The sequence below is a fragment of the Neovison vison genome, chromosome 13 (genome assembly GCF_020171115.1).
Source record: "Neovison vison isolate M4711 chromosome 13, ASM_NN_V1, whole genome shotgun sequence".
NCBI lineage: Eukaryota > Metazoa > Chordata > Mammalia > Carnivora > Mustelidae > Neogale > Neogale vison.
The window spans coordinates 25,697,482-25,715,331 of NC_058103.1; positions in this window are offsets into that span (position 1 = coordinate 25,697,482).

Genomic DNA, 17,850 nt, shown 5'->3' on the forward strand with positions numbered 1-17,850 from the left:
CCTAAAATTTTAGATCACTAACCAAGAAAAATTCACTTAAATTTTTATATTTTTGTCTTGATTTTCATCTCAGAATGGGTGACTGAATTGTGCTGAAATGTTGATCTTATTTTAAAAGCCAATATTTTTGAAGAATAATATGAGATCGTAAACTTCACTTAACAAGTGTCTCAATGCTGAAGCTTTGAAGAAAATCCCAATGTCTTGGCTGTTATTTATAAAGTAAAAGAGAGTAGAGAAGTCAAGGAAACACAATAAAAATGATTCTCCCTTGCTTTAAGCCTCTTTGATATATAATTTTAGCCAGAGGAGTCTCAACGATACAGTTGATATTGATTTGAGCAGGTGATAGGGAAACAACTGCCTTTAACCAAGAAAATTATTTTGTGTTCTGTAATGGGAAAAATGATAGTGGGCCAGGTGATTCATATTTTTAGCTCTGGGGCAAATCCATTGATTATTTTATATTTTATTGCCTCTGTGGTGGAAGTGGAAGATTTCTTCCTCATGTTCTTTTATTTTGTCAAATAAAAAATGGCAATAGGATTTTTTAGAGTCATAATCATTCGAGAACGAAAGGTGGGTTTGCGGAGTCATGGTTTTTGCCTCCCCTGGTGTTCTGCATGTTAAACACTTTATAATTGTCTATTAAATGCCTACATTTTTGTGAGGTACTATTGGAAAGTATTAGCAAAGAGTAAATTTATCCCAATAGAATGTGTGTTTGTGAGGTACTATTGGAAAGTATTGGCAAAGAGTAAATTTAATCCCAATAGAATGTGTGCGCTTGTGTGTGTGCAGGCATGTATGCAGGTACATGTATATTTTTCTCCTTTCTAGAAGTTCAGAAGACAATCAATGCAATGTTTTTGGATATTGTCTGTGATTAAAACAGTAGGTCACAGTGAGCATCTGAACAACTTTTTTAAAGCAAAGTTACAGAGAACTCCTCGAGCATTCCAATCCTTCACGCCTGTGAAGAATGATGGGTTTCACTTGTTCCTCTATCCATTTTGAATGAAAGGCTCTAGAGACATTACTCCATGTGGCAATAAAACTGCACTTTGGGACAAACCAAATCAAACTCAAGCAAAAATACAGGTAGTACTTGGGCCCTGAATGATAGACCAAGTAAAAATTAATTATCAAGTAAATCTTTAGCACCCAAGCTCTCCTGTACTTGCTGTCAGGAGCTCCATGCAAGTGAAGAATTAGTTTGGTTCAGGATGAGCAGATAAACACATTTATACACAGATGCACATGTTATAAGAGCAAATATAATTCATTTTTCCTCAGTCAACTGAACTTTCATGAATAAAAGTAAGCTAAAAAATCAATATGTCAAGGAAGTACACCTATGTGGGTTTTTTTGTTTGTTTTTGTTTTAGATTTTATTTATTTATTTGACAGAGAGAGACGCAGTGAGAGAGAAAACACAAGCAGGGGGAATAGGAGAGGGAGAAGCAGGCTTCCTGCTGAGCAGGGAGCCCAATGTGGGGCTGGATCCCAGGACCCTGGAATCATGACCTGAGCCAAAGGCAGAGGCTTAACGACTGAGCCAGGCGCCCCATACCTATGGTTTTGATCGCACAAATTCTTTCTCCTATCAGTTCCTTCTAAGAATTCTATAATTAACTGGCTAAATGTTTAGGCTAATTTATGCTTCTACCTTTACTCATATTTTCTTGCTTATTATTTCTTTTCTTCTTTTCTTCTTATTCTGGCCAAAATCCAAAACAAAACAAACAAACAAACAAACAAACCAAAAACTCTGCCACCTTATCTTAGTCAGCTTGGGCTACTATAAGAAAGTATCATAGACTGAGTAGATCAAATAAAAAAAATGTATTTTCTCACATTTCTGAAGGCTGAATGTCCAAGATCAGGGGGCCAGCATGGTTGAGTTTTGGTGGAGGAACTATTCCTGGTATCTAGACACCTGTCTTCTTGTTATACCATTGCGGAGTGGAGAGAAAGAGGGCTAAGGTTTTTCCCTTCTAAGGATACTGATTCCATTTTAGGGGCTCCACTCCCAATGATTTAATTATCTCCCAAAGACCCATCTCTTAATCCCATCTTATTGGGGGTTGGGGTTTCAACAAATGGATTTGCAGTCCTTAACCCCATTGAACATGCCACTACTGTTGGGTCAATCAAATTGAGCTTGTGAAAGCCAATGTTTGCAAAGCAGTCTTGGCATGTAAGCATGAGTATACACATGTGTGCTTGCATACATGTGAATTTTGAGGATACTATTTTCCATCAAAGGGGAACCTACTAAATCATTGTCTCCTTGTTGTGAAGCTCTTTTTATTATTACTTTTTTTTTTTTAAGATTTTATTTATTTGTCGGAGAGAGAGAGAGAGAGAGCATAGCAGGGGGAGAGGCAGGCAGAGAGAGAAGCAGGCTCCCTGCTGAGCAAGGAGCCCAATGTAGTCCTCAATTCCAGGACCCTGGGATCATGACCTGAGCCAAAGGCTGACGCTTAACCAACTGAGCCACCCAGACATCCCTATTATTACTTAATGAATTGCTGTACTTCCCTTACCTTAGGATTCTTAAGGGCTAAGCAGTAAGTCACTGTTATCTGATCCACCTAACTTAACCTCGTTCTCTTTGAATCAAAGGTGTACGCTTTGATTTCTCATGAAAATTAACCTCTACAAATTTGAATTCAAATTTATTTCATATACCAAAAAGATTCAACAGAAATAAGGTTCAAGCTGTTACAAATGAAAAACATAACCCTGGCTACCTACATTGATAGTAAAAGAGCTCACCTGTAACTTATGAAAATAGATGTAAGGCTAATGGATTAATTTTGAGAGCTTAGTCTATGCCAAGCATCTTTTTAAGCGTAATATATATATATATATATATATATATATATATATAATATATATGTATATTTCATTTTAAATCCTTACAACAAATAAGGTGGTATATTATTGTATCAATTTAATAGATAAACTGTGGAGTTATGAGAATAAGCAACTTGATTAAATTTATATGACTAGTAAGGGAAGGAGTCAATATCAACCCAGGAAATATAAAACCAGAAACCACTCTTTTTTTTTTTTTTTTAAGATTTATTTATTCAATTTTTATAGAAAAAGCATGTGAGTATGTGGGAGCAGAGGGAGGGGCAGCAGGAGAAGGAGTGAGAGATTGCCCAGCAGACTCCCCACCCATCACAGAGCCCAAAGCGGGACTAGATCCAAGGACCTGAGCCTAAATCAAGAGTCAGATGCTGGGACGCCTGGGTGGCGCAGTTGGTTAAACGACTGCCTCCGGCTCAGGGCGTGATCCTGGAGTCCCGGGATCGAGTCCCACATCAGGCTCCCAGCTCCATGGGGAGTCTGCTTCTCCCTCTGACCTTCTCCTCGCTCATGCTCTCTCTCACTGTCTCTCTCTCTCAAATAAATAAAATAAAATCTTAAAAAAAAAAAAAAAAAGAGTCAGATGCTTAGCTGACTGAGTCAGATGCTTAGCTGACTGAGCCACTGAGGTGCTCCACAGAAACAAATCTTAACCAATGTGGTATCTGTTAAAGGATGGTCTAAATGATTGATCCATCAATCTTAGAGGTTCATTAAATAATAATATGGGTATTCAAAAATTTATTTGATGTAAATAAGTCTACTGATACCTTAAACTTCTCCATATCTTAAAAAAGTAATAAAATATAAATACACAGTACAAATGAAATATTTATACATATACATATATAATTTCAATACATTTTAGAAGTGCATTTTATAAAATCTATAGGTTTTTCCTCAATAACATATTATAAATAGGAATAAAGTATTCTTCTGTAAAATATCTGTTTTCTATTTATGTAAGTCCTATTTACTTCATGGAGAAATGCAAGATATTCTTTTTAAAATAAGAATTTGAAAGGATAGGATCTTATCACTATTACTGTGGGATATGTCATTTTAGCTGACATTACTATCTGTAAAAATATTTCAAATATTGTATTTCTCTGTGATTGTAAAAAAATACAAATATTTCAAACCTGCTAACCAAGCTGATTGCAAAACTAGCCTGCTAACCACAAAATTTTCCAGAAAGCTACACAGCCAACTATATTCTCCTCTCTTAATTTAACCAAGCAATAGGTTCTATTGCTACTTGTAACACTTCACTGACACACGTGATACACTACGTTGCTTCTCCAATTATATAAAAGGAATGCTCCATAGACCCAGAACCTGCAAGGGGCTGAGGTTTAATGTGATATAAAGACTCTTGCGTAGTATCAAAGCAGTGGAGCCTTTGCTTACGCACTGCTTTCCAGTGTGAACTGGTTATTTCCTGTTCCACTGAAATATGATATAATTTTATTTCTTCTGCAGGCTTGACTATTTTCACCACAGTTTCCAAGAGGAATAAATATTTTTTTAAATTGATACCATTTAAGACCAAAAAAAAAAATCAACTAAAAGGATCTCTACATTAGAGAAATATGAAGATGTAATCAAATTCCTATGTATAATATAAACAATTTGAGTAGTAACTGTCGTGATATTGGTAAAACAAATAGAGAATTAGAGTGATTTTATTTAAATGATCAATTTATCTCCTAAATTATTACATAGAATATTTTTATAAAATGCACTTAGAAGATTTTACTATTTTCTTAAATTGTTTAACAGCGAATTTCTGTTTCGTTGATACTTTAAATTATCTGTGAAATCTGAGCCTATTTCTTTTATATAAGCATGGAAGAGTGTAAGAGAAGGGGCAAAGTTTTTTGACAATTTCTTGGTCTCTCCTATAATCTATGATTTATTTGGATTTGTTGAATGTTTATGTGTCAAAAATAATAATTTGTATTTTCATAGGGAATAAATTATTTCATCTATATTCCCAATGTATTTTCCCAGAGTTAGATAGAATACTCTTATAGCTCTTGATAATATCCTGCATTAATATTATTTTGTTCTTATTAGCAATTTTTGGTGATTTTTCTGTTTTTCATGGGTAGATTTCCTAGTTCCTTTTTTCCTTTTACAGCTTTTCTCTTAAATCAGATAAATGGTTCTTAGGTTTACTTTTTCATTCTATTATTATTGGATGTTCCATTTTATCAACTTTGGCTTTTTTGACAAATATTTTCCATAAACTAATGCAATTGCTTCCCCCCCCAACACTGAGATAAATATAGTACTTGACTCATTTACTCTCACTTTTTCTTACTTAGTAACATAGGCATTCCAGGTCATGATTTTTTCTGAACAAAATTTTAATTGATTTATTACATAAAATTGAGTGGTTATGACTCTTTATATCTGTATTCTGTAGCACGGTAGTCACAAGCCACATGTAACTGTTTATAAAAGTAAAGGAAATTTAACATTTAGTTCCTTATCATATTAACCATAATTGGTAGGCATATACCTGCCACTCTTAATTTTGTTTCATGAGAGTGAATTCATACTATATTAATTGTTTTGTTAGTTCATTTTTTTCCTCCTTATTAGTTATCAACTGTATCTTTCAATGTCACTAAAGTCTAGTGAATGGCTCTCTGTGTCTAGCTCCAGAGTCAGAATGTTGGTTTGAACTTCTGACTTCTTTATTTTTTTTTATTATTTTTTTAAATATTTTTTATTTATTTATTTGACAGAGAGAGAGATCACAAATAGGCAGAGAGGCAGGCAGAGAGAGAAAGAGGAGGAAGCAGGCTCCCTGCTGAGCAGGGAGCCTGATGCGGGACTCGATCCCAGGATCCTGAGATCATGACCTGAGCCGAAGACAGAGGCTTAACCCATTGAGTCACCCAGGCGCCCTGACTTCTTTATTTAACAAACTATTTGAGCTAGAGAAAGTGATAACATTATAAATTTAAAAAATTATAAATGGAGATTCTTTAGCAACTTTCTCATTCAGCTGTTGTGAAGATTACATGTGGTACTATACATTGTGTATTTCTAGTTAACTAATGATTGCTCCATTAAGGTTAACTTTATAATTATTTTATTTAATAGGTAGGTTTTCCTGTTTGTAACAAGTGCAAGGTATTCTATATAAATGTAACTACTCAATTCTTCACTTAAAAGCTTTCATTCTTGAATACAATGTTGCTAGAATTCTTTTTTGTTGTTGTTGTTGTTCCTAGAATTCTTGACATGAATTTCTAAGAATTCTTCTAGGTTGATACATGACATGTAAACTCTTGGGTATAAGACACATGTGTGTATATTAATATATGTGTGTGTATATACACACATATATGTACACATACAACAAATCCTGTGTGTGCATGCAGGTGTGTGCGTGTGTGTGTGTGTATGGCCAGATTGGTTATAAAAGAATACCTAGGAATGCCTGGGAGGCTTAGTCAGTTAAGTGTCTGCCCTTGGCTCAGGTCATGATCCCAGGGTCCTGGGAGGAGGTCCTGCATGGGGTGGGGGGGGTGGGGGGGGTTCTTGCTCAGCAGGGAGCCTGCTTCTCCCTCTGCCTGCTACTCCCTCTGCCTGTTCTCGTTCTCTCTCTGACAAATAAATAAATAAAATCTTTTAAAAAATGCCTATAATAATTTTGATTAAACTAGTGGTCTTCAAACTTTCCTCTTCTTGCACTGTGAATGCATAGGAACATTCCATGAGGTATACAATTGTGGAAAACATGTTCTGATTAACTGGCATACATGCTTTTCCAAAATTGATTTGATTGAGAATGGGCTTGCTCCGAGTGCTGGCATTATCCTGTCCCTCCTATGGCAGAACAAAAAAGATAGAAGTTTATTGAGTACATAGCACGGCAGTGACTATCTGCCATGAGGAAGTGGGTGTGGAGTACACCACAAGGGAGTGGTGGGCAGGACAACTGAGGAGGAGCTTTTGCAACTAGGTAGTGGGAGTGGGCTGTTTTTTAAAGAGGGAAACTGAAGACGTAGGGTTACTTATGGAATTTCCCCTTTTTTGGTAAATGTGTTTACTTGTAAGTAGTCCACTAGTTAGTTAGGACCTATGCAAATTTTGAGGTGGGTTCTCTGATAGGCATGTCTCTCTCTATTCAGTCAGGGGTTGCCCTCCCTCCTTCCTACATTCCTTTGTTCAAGTCTGTTTGCCTAAAAGGGGCATCTACACCTCTTTCCTTTTAAAAGTCCTTTCTTCCCTTTAAAGAAGAAAAATATATCAACCACCATCTTGTAATTTACTATGGTAAATTGTCCAAGGATATGAAAGTCTCTATGCCAAACAGAAGGAGAATTTTATAAAGATTTTATTTATTTATTTGACAGACACAGAGATCACAAGCAAGCAGAGAGGCAGGCAGAGAGAGAGAGAGAGGGAAGAAGCGCACCCCCCCCCCCCCCCCCCCCCCCCCCGCTGAGCGGAGAGCCTGCTGTGGTGCGGGGCTCCATCCCAGGACCCTGGGATCATGACCTGAGCCGAAGGCAGAGGCTTTAACCCTCTCTGAGCCAGGAGAATTTTAAATTTGCTTGTTATATTTCAAATTATTTTATCACAGGTTGTAATATACTTACTGTTTTTTTCCCCAATTAAGTGCTACAGATATTAAAAGATAACTCAATCCAAAAGATTTAAAACAAACAAAAAAAATTAGCCTTATTGTTAGGAGGAATAAAAATGAACAATTTTCACTATAGACATATGTGCATATTTGTACACACACACGTTACAGAGACATGATAGAGTTATCAAAAGAATAAGCATGATAATATATCACACTGTATAAAACTGTTCAGGGAAAGTGGAATGGAAATACACTGTCAAGAAGATAAACTAACATTCTAATAATAAAAACAAAACTTCTGGGCACCTGGGTGGCTCAATTGGTTAAGTCACTGCTTTCAGCTCAGGTCATGAACCTGGAGTCCCAGGATCCAGTCCTGCATCGAGCTTCCAGCTCTGTGGGGAGTCCGCTTCTGCCTCTGACCTTCTCCCCTCTCAATGTCTCTCTCTCAAATAAATAAATAAAATCGTTTTTAAAAAACTTAATGTATTTTTAAATGATTGACACACGATTTATATGTATTCAAAAAATAAAATAATGATATAATTATTTTATTTGAAAATATCAAATGTATATCTGAAAAGATGATCTTTGTAATTTATGCAACAACTATTTTAGGTGTTTATTTAAAATCAAAGGAAGACATAAACCACTATGGATTCCAAAAAAACAATCTGGAGGTTTCAGAGGGGATGAGGGGAGGGAGGGTAGCAGGGAGACAGGTATTGAGGAGGGCACGTGCTGTGAGGAGCACTGGGAGTTCTGCTTAACTAATGAACCATTGAGCACTGCATCAAGGACCAATTATGTACTATACAGTGGCCAACTTAACATAATTTTAAAAAAATAAAGAAAAAAAACACACTGAAGGTTACCAGAGGGGAGATGGGTAGGGGATGGTTGAAATAGGTGATGGGGATTAAGGAATGCACTTATTCTGGTGAACACTGGGTGATCTTTGGAAGTGTTGTGCACCTGAAACAAATAACTAACTGGAATTTAAATAAAAACTTTTTTTTTTTTTTTTTTTTTTTTTAAGTATGAGGAGATCCTGAGATCTTTAAGATGCTTGTAAGGCTACGTGAGCAAAAACTTTAAATACCAGTTTTGTTTTGTTTTGTTTTTTAATATTGTGGCAGTCCAAAGTACCTTTTGAGTTCTTTGATGGCTGGAGTTTTCTAACTTAAGTAGAATAAAGAAAGGTCGTGGATCTGGAGTTGGGGATGCATCTCCCACTAAGGTACACTTACTAATCACATGGCAGGCAAGCATCCTAGTGCAGTAAGAGTTGGAATGTCCTTTAGGTTTCGTGGATAGGAGCAACACGCAATCTAAGTATCTCTTTCACTCCAGGCTAACATGTTATTTAGTTAGCTTGTATTTTTTGTTTGTTTTACTTCCTGCCTTTTATAGATATCTGAAGCTTATTCAGGGAGATCCACCCACCCTTCCACAGAAAGTCTTTCATTGTTTTGATGGTTCCCCGTGGCTCAATCATGCTTCCTGTGCTTCTTCCCTCCGAGTTTAAAAGTTTTCCCAATGGACAGAAAAAGTCTTACCTCTGAAGAAACCCACTGGTGTGTCTGCTTTGGTAATGGTTTCTTCACTATGGCTTCTCCATAAACTAATCTTGCAGCCAATTCTTTCTTAGAGAAATGCCTCATGATTCATGGTCCATCTATTTTTCTGTTGCGTTTATAGGTTTCTTTCTCCTCTGTTTCATCCTTGAGCATCTCTTCTATCTTTGTAGTAATACCAACACAATTTGAGAAATAGAGTATCTCTAGTCAGAATATTGAACTTCTAATTTCTGACATTTTCCATAAAATAATTTCTTTTTTTATTTTTTTAAAATTTTTTTTATTTTTTTTAAAGATTTTTATTTCTTTATTTAACAGAGAGAGAGAGAGATCACAAGTAGGCAGAGAGGCAAGCAGAGAGGGAGAGGGGGAAACGGGCTCCCTGCTGAGCAGAGAGCCCAATGTGGGGTTCGATCCCAGGACCCTGAGATCATGACCTGAGCCGAAGACAGAGGCTTAACCCACTGAGCCACCCAGGCACCCCTCCATAAGATATTTTCAACATGCATCTAGCTTGGAGGCTTATAAGAAATTTTACAGTTTTTATTTGGTTAATGCAAGCTCCTTTAAAAGTAGATTTTTGGAGGGCACCTGCGTGGCTCTGTTGGTTAAGTGTCTGACTCTCAGTTTCAGTTCAGGTCATGACCTCAGGATCCTGAGATCAAGCCCAGTTTGAGCTCCAAGCTCAGAGCTGACTGGACTTCTCCATCTCCCTCTGCTCCTCCCTGCTCTTGCACTCCTCCCTCTCTCTCAAATAAATAAATAAATAATGCTTTAAAAAAAAAAAAAAGAAGAAGTACAAATTTTTATGTGTTTTTCAACATCTCAATCATCTTTATATTTCTTTATATATTGTTTTAAATTGTGGCATATACTGTTTTTTTGCATGTTAAGCTATCAGAATGGCTATATTGATTATATAAACTCACAAGTTAGGTCAGCTTCCAAGAACTATCACCAATAAATTTAGTTGAATTCATTATTTTGCCCTCATATTTTCAAAGGCTGAACTGGTTTAGTTTTTATCCACAGTTGTTTCAGCATCATATACACATTAAAAATGGTTATTTCTGCTCAATCTGATAACCTCACAACAGTATAAATGTCATAGTCCCCTTTCTCAGAAGGAGTCTTGGCATAAAAACCAATTGCCTATGCAAATGATTATTGGGAGCATTTTTCATGTGCACCCATCAAATAAGGTGAAGTGGTTATTTGAAGGATATGTGAACATAGCGATTTACACAAGTATATACTTAAAGGTACTACTAGTGCTCATTTGACCTATAACTGAGTTCCTAAATTGTGTCTTTACTCAAAAGTAAGCAACACATGGGGCGCCTGCGTGGCTCAGTGGGTTAAAGCCTCTGCCTTTGGCTCAGGTCATGATCCCAGGGTCCTGGGATAGAGCCCCACATTGGGCTCTCTGCTCCATGGAGAGCCTGCTTCCTCCTGTCTCTCTGCCTGTCTCTCTGCCTGCCTCTCTGCCTACTTGTCATCTATATCAAATAAATAAATAAAATCTTTAAAAAAAAAAAAGTAAGTAACACAGTGTCTGAATAAGTCTCATGGTGTGATCTTATAAAATGGAGGGCTCTGAAATGCAAACTTCTCAGGTTATACAATTTATTAAAATGGAAGTAATTTAAAACAGTCTGTTTCTTGTTAGTCTTTAAATATGCAAATAAGAAAGGCCATTTGATTTATTCATTTTTATTTATGCCATTTCCAGATGGCAATATAATTATTCATTATGAATTCATTCCTACTTCCAAGCCTCTTGACTTTGCATCTTAGCTTTTGAAAACAAATTGATGCCTAACTATTACAAATTGAATTTTAACTATTGCAACTAATTCCAGCCCCAAGTGGTATAAATTTAAAATATCCAGCAGTGAAGTATTGTTATCAAGTTATTGACTTGTGAAGTTTAGCCTTAGGTTTTTAACCTACATTAAGAAATTCATAATGAACTCAAATAAATGTAATTCATGGATGGGGAAAGAATTATATTTCATATATTCTCACATTTCACCTTGAATTGGAAAAGACTTCATGACTTTTTGCTTTGTTACAATGAAATAACTCTTTTCTTTGTTTATTTAAAGGACTATCTTCATTTTTTTTAATCAAAGAAGAGGTACCTAATTTTAAGAATTAGAGGAACTTTCGGGGCGCCTGGGTGGCTCAGTGGGTTAAGCCTCTGCCTTTGGCTCAGGTCGTGATCTCAGGGTCCTGGGGATCAAGCCCCACATCAGGCTCTCTGCTCAATGGGGAGCCTGCTTCACCCCTGCCTCTCTGCCTACTTGTGATCTCTGTCAAATAAATAAATAAAATCTTTAAAAAAAAAATGTAAAAAAAAAAAAAAGAAGAATTAGAGGAATTTTACAGATAAGAATCTATTTTTTGTCTTTATAGCAATAACTTCCCAGATAGATTCTTATGCTAATAAAAATGAGCTCCCTGTATAAAATTAACCAAACCCCAGGATTAGAGTGGACACTAGGAGATTAGAAAAGAAATTCCCAAATCTGTTATCTAAGCCTAATATGAAGGAGTCAGATTATGTTTAGCAATTATGGGTTCTATATGACAGGTGAAGCATTACTTCTGTTAAATTTATTCATTTGTTTAATCTAAAATTATTGATCATATTCAAATGTCAAATGCTATTTCTTATCTATATTTTAATATACAGAATTTGATTTGTATGGAACACAGACATATAGCTCCCTGCTACCCATTGTTCACAACTTCATTCACAGCCAGACTTCTTGAAAATTGCCTTTGTTTTCTTTACCTCTTGTATATATTGTTCAACTCATTTCAGCTTCAACATTACAGTGAAAATGTTTAAAAAAAAAAGGACTCAAAAGTAACAAAAGGTCAATTAAAGATAAACGTCAAAATGGATGTTTCTGGTGTCAGGTCAGTATCAGGTAATGTCAGTAGACTGATAAGAGGTTGTGGTAGTTATGTGAATAGCAAACAATGCTAAATACTCTCCAACCATCCTGTTTCCCTAATATCCTAAAACAACTTCCTGCTCATTTTATTAGCATAGGATACCTTTGAGATCAAAACTCAGTAATTGAGCAAGTAACCAAATTAGAACCAATACCAGTTGTTTGAGCTAGAACTAAAACCCGTCTCTGGTAAATACATTGTCACTGATATATTCAGCCTGATTGGAAGTGATCCTGTACTTCTGGTCTGGTATTCTCAGTATACATTCCCATATATTTTCTCTATATTTTTGACAGTATAAATCAGCAAAAGTTTGCAGTTATTTGGTTGTTAAGCTTTCTTCTCTAAAATTAGACTTTGAGATCCTGCTTTCTATCAAACTAGGATCTAACTCCTTTTATAGGTCTGGAGGCAATGGGTAATAACTTGAAGACATTTGGCTTACCAACACAAGACAACCCTCAGACAAGTAAGTCCCCCAAAATGTTACATGGTAAATCAATGTATTCCTTTCCAATTACATTTTTTTGTGATATGTGGAAAACGTTGTAGTTTAAAGTTCTCATTTAAAGTCCTATATTTCTTTCTTTAAATGTATCTCTTTTATGAAATAGTAACAGAATGTGAGGAAGAAGGCAATGCAGATCCCCATAATATTTAGAAATGGAAAGAGGTTTTGAAAGAATTGTGATATTTTTCAGTGCACTGTGCTGTTTTATACTGCACATATAAAACATTTTATGCACTATAAATATTTTGTAACTTTAATTTGCTTTTTTTTACAGCCTCTGCAGAATTATTTTATCAAGAAAGCAACAGAATTAATATCTGATTTGATACCTCCCAAATTCTAATTTTACAATGATTTGTTATCATAATATTTCTGAAAAAGGCATATCGTAAGTTTTAAAATGAAAGTCATTTAACAAATGGGCTTAATATACCATTTTTTTCCCCTAACAAGGCAGAAACATACCTTTTGGCTACAAAAGATAAAATTGTAAAGTCACTTTAGAAATAGTAAAGAAGAAAAAGTCTTGAAAATTATGGTGTAAGAGATTAAGTTCCAATTGTCTTAGATGTTCCCAACCTTTCGTGTATTCATAACAGTTCCTGGACATTTGCTGGGCATTCCATACAAAGTAATGTCAATTTTAATTTATAACTTGATATGCTGCTTTAGATAGTGACTTGCCTTTATCTTGATAGTAGTAATAGACTATTTTCACAGTGACTTGCTGCTAGTTTTTATTCTATGTCATTCATTTGTCTTCCCTGGAAGAATATAAATGTGACACAGGTGCTGTATGCCATAACAATCACTCTGTTTTATGTCTGGCATTAACTACTAGCATTGCTTACCGTTGTGAGTGGAGGTTTGAATTTTGTATGTCAGGTATGATGATCTTCTAATCCTGCTCTTTAGACTGTTCCCTAATGCAATACTGAGGCCAATACATAGTTTTCAGTCTGGAGCATTTAAAATTCCAGTCAAATTATTTAACATGATAAATTAAATCACTAATCTTAATAGCATCTTACCATTTCAGTGTCAAAATTTAGTTCCATTTGATAATTTAAAATATTTCATGTCATCCATGTGGTCCTGGGAGGTAAATATTATTTTCTACAACTCTGATTTTCTCTGGAGTCATTCTTATTATAAATTCAAAGCTTTCAGTGGGGGCTATGTACCAGCCCGCCTGACTTGAGTGAAAGCATAAGGGTAGGGCACCTGGGTGGCTCAGTGTTGAAGCAACTGCCTTTGGCTCAGGTCATGATCCCAGAGTCCTGGATTTGAGTCCTGATTTGGGGTCCCCACTCAGGGTGGAGTCTGCTTCTCCTTCCCCCACTCTCCCTGCTTGCACTCCCTCTCTTGCTGTATCCCTCTCTGTTAAATAAATGAAACCTTAGAAAACAAAAGTATAACAGTGAAAATGTAAATGCAATTCAACATTGATTGAGGGAACACCTGGTGATTAGAGAGGAACATTACGGAGAACCACGAATCAGCTGAAATATCTACCACTGAACAGCTTTAAATCTAGTGGAGAGGAGTAGACACACATAGGCATGCTAGCAAAAAGTAGAAAGGAACTGAGATCACATCCACGGAAAGAAAAATTGATTCAGATAAGGGTTTCCTTTCAGATAACTTGAGAGCTGAACAAGTCTATTGGAAAAAGAAGGCACCGTGTTAAACACAGACTTGTTGAACACAGGCAGGATAGGATCCCTGCCTTCAAAAAGCATATGTGCTTGTGTCTTCCTTTCTTTCTTTTTCTTTTTTTTTTCCTTAATTGAAGTAACTATTAAAATTGATGTAGATATCCTCGATGCTTCACGGGCATAAGAACCATATCAGAAAAGAGTTTCCATTTTTGAATTGAAGGAAGCAAGGAGTACTAGAGGGAAATGTCCCCATATCTACAAAGTCCTAGGTCTGGGAGGCACATAAACTGGCATACTCAGAGTGAAGTTTACATTGGATATTTCAAATCCACCTAGGTTTCATCTTTGAGGTTTTGTGATGGGAAAATAAAATAAAATAGAATAAAAGCTTGGAAGAAATACAGTTGCATTGTGTTTCGGCAGTGTTGTTCAACATGTTGATCAAGAAAGGGAATTTGGGTAAATTGGAAGAGGGGGGTGAACCAAGAGAGACTATGGACTCTGAAAAACAATCTGAGGGGTTTGAAGTGGCGGGGTGGAGGGAGGTTGGGGTACCAGGTGGTGGGTATTATAGAGGGCACAGCTTGCATGGAGCACTGGGTGTGGTGAAAATATAATGAATACTGTTTTTCTGAAAATAAATAAATTGAAAAAAAAAAAAAAAAGAAAAGAAAGGCATGGGTAAGGGGCACCTGGGTCGCTCACTCAGTTAAGTGTCTGCCTTTGGGTCAGGTCATGATCTCAGGGTCCTGGGGTCAAGCCCAGAGCCCCCTGTCTCTTTTCTCAGGGAGGAGCCTGCTTCTCCCTTTCCCTCTGAGAGCCTCTCACCGCTCCCTCTGTGTATGCACATGCTCTCTCTCTCTCTGTGTCAAATAAATAAATAAAATCTTAAAAAAAAAAAAAAAAAGAAAAGAAAGAAAGCCATGGGCAATTTGACAGTTTTATATGGTGTTGTCATCAAGGGAGATAGTACATAGGCAAGGCTCAGCTTCCTCTGTAAAGCAGCATGTAATGGAGATGGATTTTTACCAGAGTGTTGATTCAATAAGCCTTAATTAAACCTCTACTATAATTCAGACACCTATGTGATATATGGATAAGCAAATAAATGCACTACAACAGAGTGATAGTGCTAATAAAAGGGAGTTTCCTCTTTGGGAGACCAATCAGCTTGCTGTATCTCTATGTAATTCTTATCATGTAAACAGGATGTTCTAGAGGTGTATGTGTGCAGCTTCTGTTTCCCATGTCGTCATAACCCATGACTACTTTCTGAATCATGGAGATCGTCTTAATACTGCAAAACTTCTGTTTTAGGCATACAAGTGATGAGTGGTACAGGGGAAGAAATTTTCTCTAGCCTGGGATGGGACTTTATCAGCTTATTAATAGCAAATTTAAGGTAGTTCAGAAGGCAGAGAAAAGTGAACTTACTGAAATAAATTTAATTAAATGCTAGACAGAGTAAAAATTTCAGTGATGAGTCTTCTGAAAAGGTAATCAGTACCTAATTAATAACTTTCAGATAATATCCAATATTTTGATTAGTTTAGGTCTGCAGAGTTATGAAATTTTAATAAGAAGGTCAAGAAGTATATTGTGTACTATAAAATTATAGTTATTGGCACAGCATCCACATTCAGACACTAAATAAGTATTTCTAGATAGGAATTTGATAGGACTGTGACTGCTTAATATGGTTATTTATTAAATGAGGAAGTGGAAATGTGAAAAAATCATGTTCATAACTGGTTTTAATCCACTTTCCTTTGTTCAGGCTCAACTGAAAGCTCTTGAATAATATAGTTAGTAATCAAAAGCTGAATGCAGGCTTGATTATTCAGACAATTTAGGGCTTTGTCAATCCTCTTCAAGAACATTCTGATGTGATCATGAAATGCAGTTCAATGTACAAAGTTAAATATAAATAGGATATGTTTACAGGTGTAAAAATATGACAGTGTCTTGATCAGGCTGTTATTTACATGACTGTGTTTGCTTTGTGAAAATTAACCAGGCTACGTGCTTATGATTTCTGCACTCTTTTGTATGTATACTGTGCTTCAAAAAACATTTCGTTAAAAACATTATGGTGCTATTTGTTGTCCATGATTATAACATATTCTCTAGTTATTGTTGAAGAGAATTGACTTCATGGACATAATATAAGAGATGAGAAAAAGTGTATTGAACTGAAAAATAAACAGAAATCAAGATGTGAAGGCTGATGTATATGGAAAAAAGTTTTGATTAGACAGTTTTGGTGCTTTACAAACATTTTAAGTTTACCAGGACTGTTTCTTTACGGGCAAGTTGTTCTTTTTTATATGCCTATAACTGTCTACTTGCTTCTAACATGTATAATTTTCAGTAAACATTTTTGTCAGTAGTACATGTATAAACGGGAAATCATTTGCCTGTTGGTTGTTCTTGTTAAATTAAAAGTAAAGTAATATAGTGACATACTGGTTTGCAAGTCATATAATTTGAATGTTGACCTATATCTAATACTAAATAGATACATAATCTTGCATACAAAAATTCACATTCCTGGAACTATAATTAGTTCACCTATAAAGAGGAGAATGATTTATAAAACCTCTACCATATTTGAATACTTTGTTAGTATATTCTTCAAAAAAGTCATCTGAAGCAAAGGTTTTGATTACTGATCAAAAGAACAGTGAATTTGGGGCACCTGTGTGGCTCAGTGGGTTAAAACCTCTGCCTTCGTCTCCAGTCATGATCCCAGGACTGGGGGATCCAGCTCTACATCAGGGTCTCTGCTCAGCAGGGAGCTTGGTTCCCCCTCTTCCTCTCCGCCTGCCTCTCTGCCTACTTGTGATCTCTGTCAAATAAATAAATAAAATATTTTTAAAAAAGAGAATATTGAATATTTTTTATTTTGGGGGTAAATATACACACACATTCAATGCATATTTTTCTAAAGAATTAAGAGAATAAATGAAGCTAATGTGTTCTTTGAATTGAGGAATCTTTCACCAGTGACCTTAAACATATCAAGTGTCTTGGACCATGGAGTAATTGTAACCTATATGTTAAATCTACTTTATTTTAAGCTATACATATGAAAAGCTGTTCCCTTTTTTTTTTTTTTTTTTCATGTTATCTTCCTTGGAGTAAGAAATTATTCCTTAAAAAAAATGCTGGAATACTGACTACAGTGACATTTAGGGTTATCTGTTAATTTTCTTTCTTCATAATTTTTTTATTCCAAGAATAAATGAATATTAATTTAAATTTGAAACCAGTGAGAGTAATAAAAAATAGAAAAAGAAAAACAGAGACAAAGAATGTTTGCCAGTAATCCGTGAAAATATTTTAATCCTCTTTGAATTCATTCACTTGTGATTTAAGCATAGCCTGTTTTTTTTTTACTATTACTTTAATTTCTCATATTTTATTCACAGAGGTATCTAATATTATCTGAGTTCACATATCCTTTTAGTTACCCAGGTATGCTGATAACACATGTCTCATGGCATATGGCAAAGCCAATATGAGTTAGTCCTTAGGACTCATCACGGAAATTAACAGACCAGAAAAAATATGCTCATTTCATTAAATAATTGGGCATGTGTTTACTTAGAGAAAACTGCTTTTGTTCCCTTTTTAGAA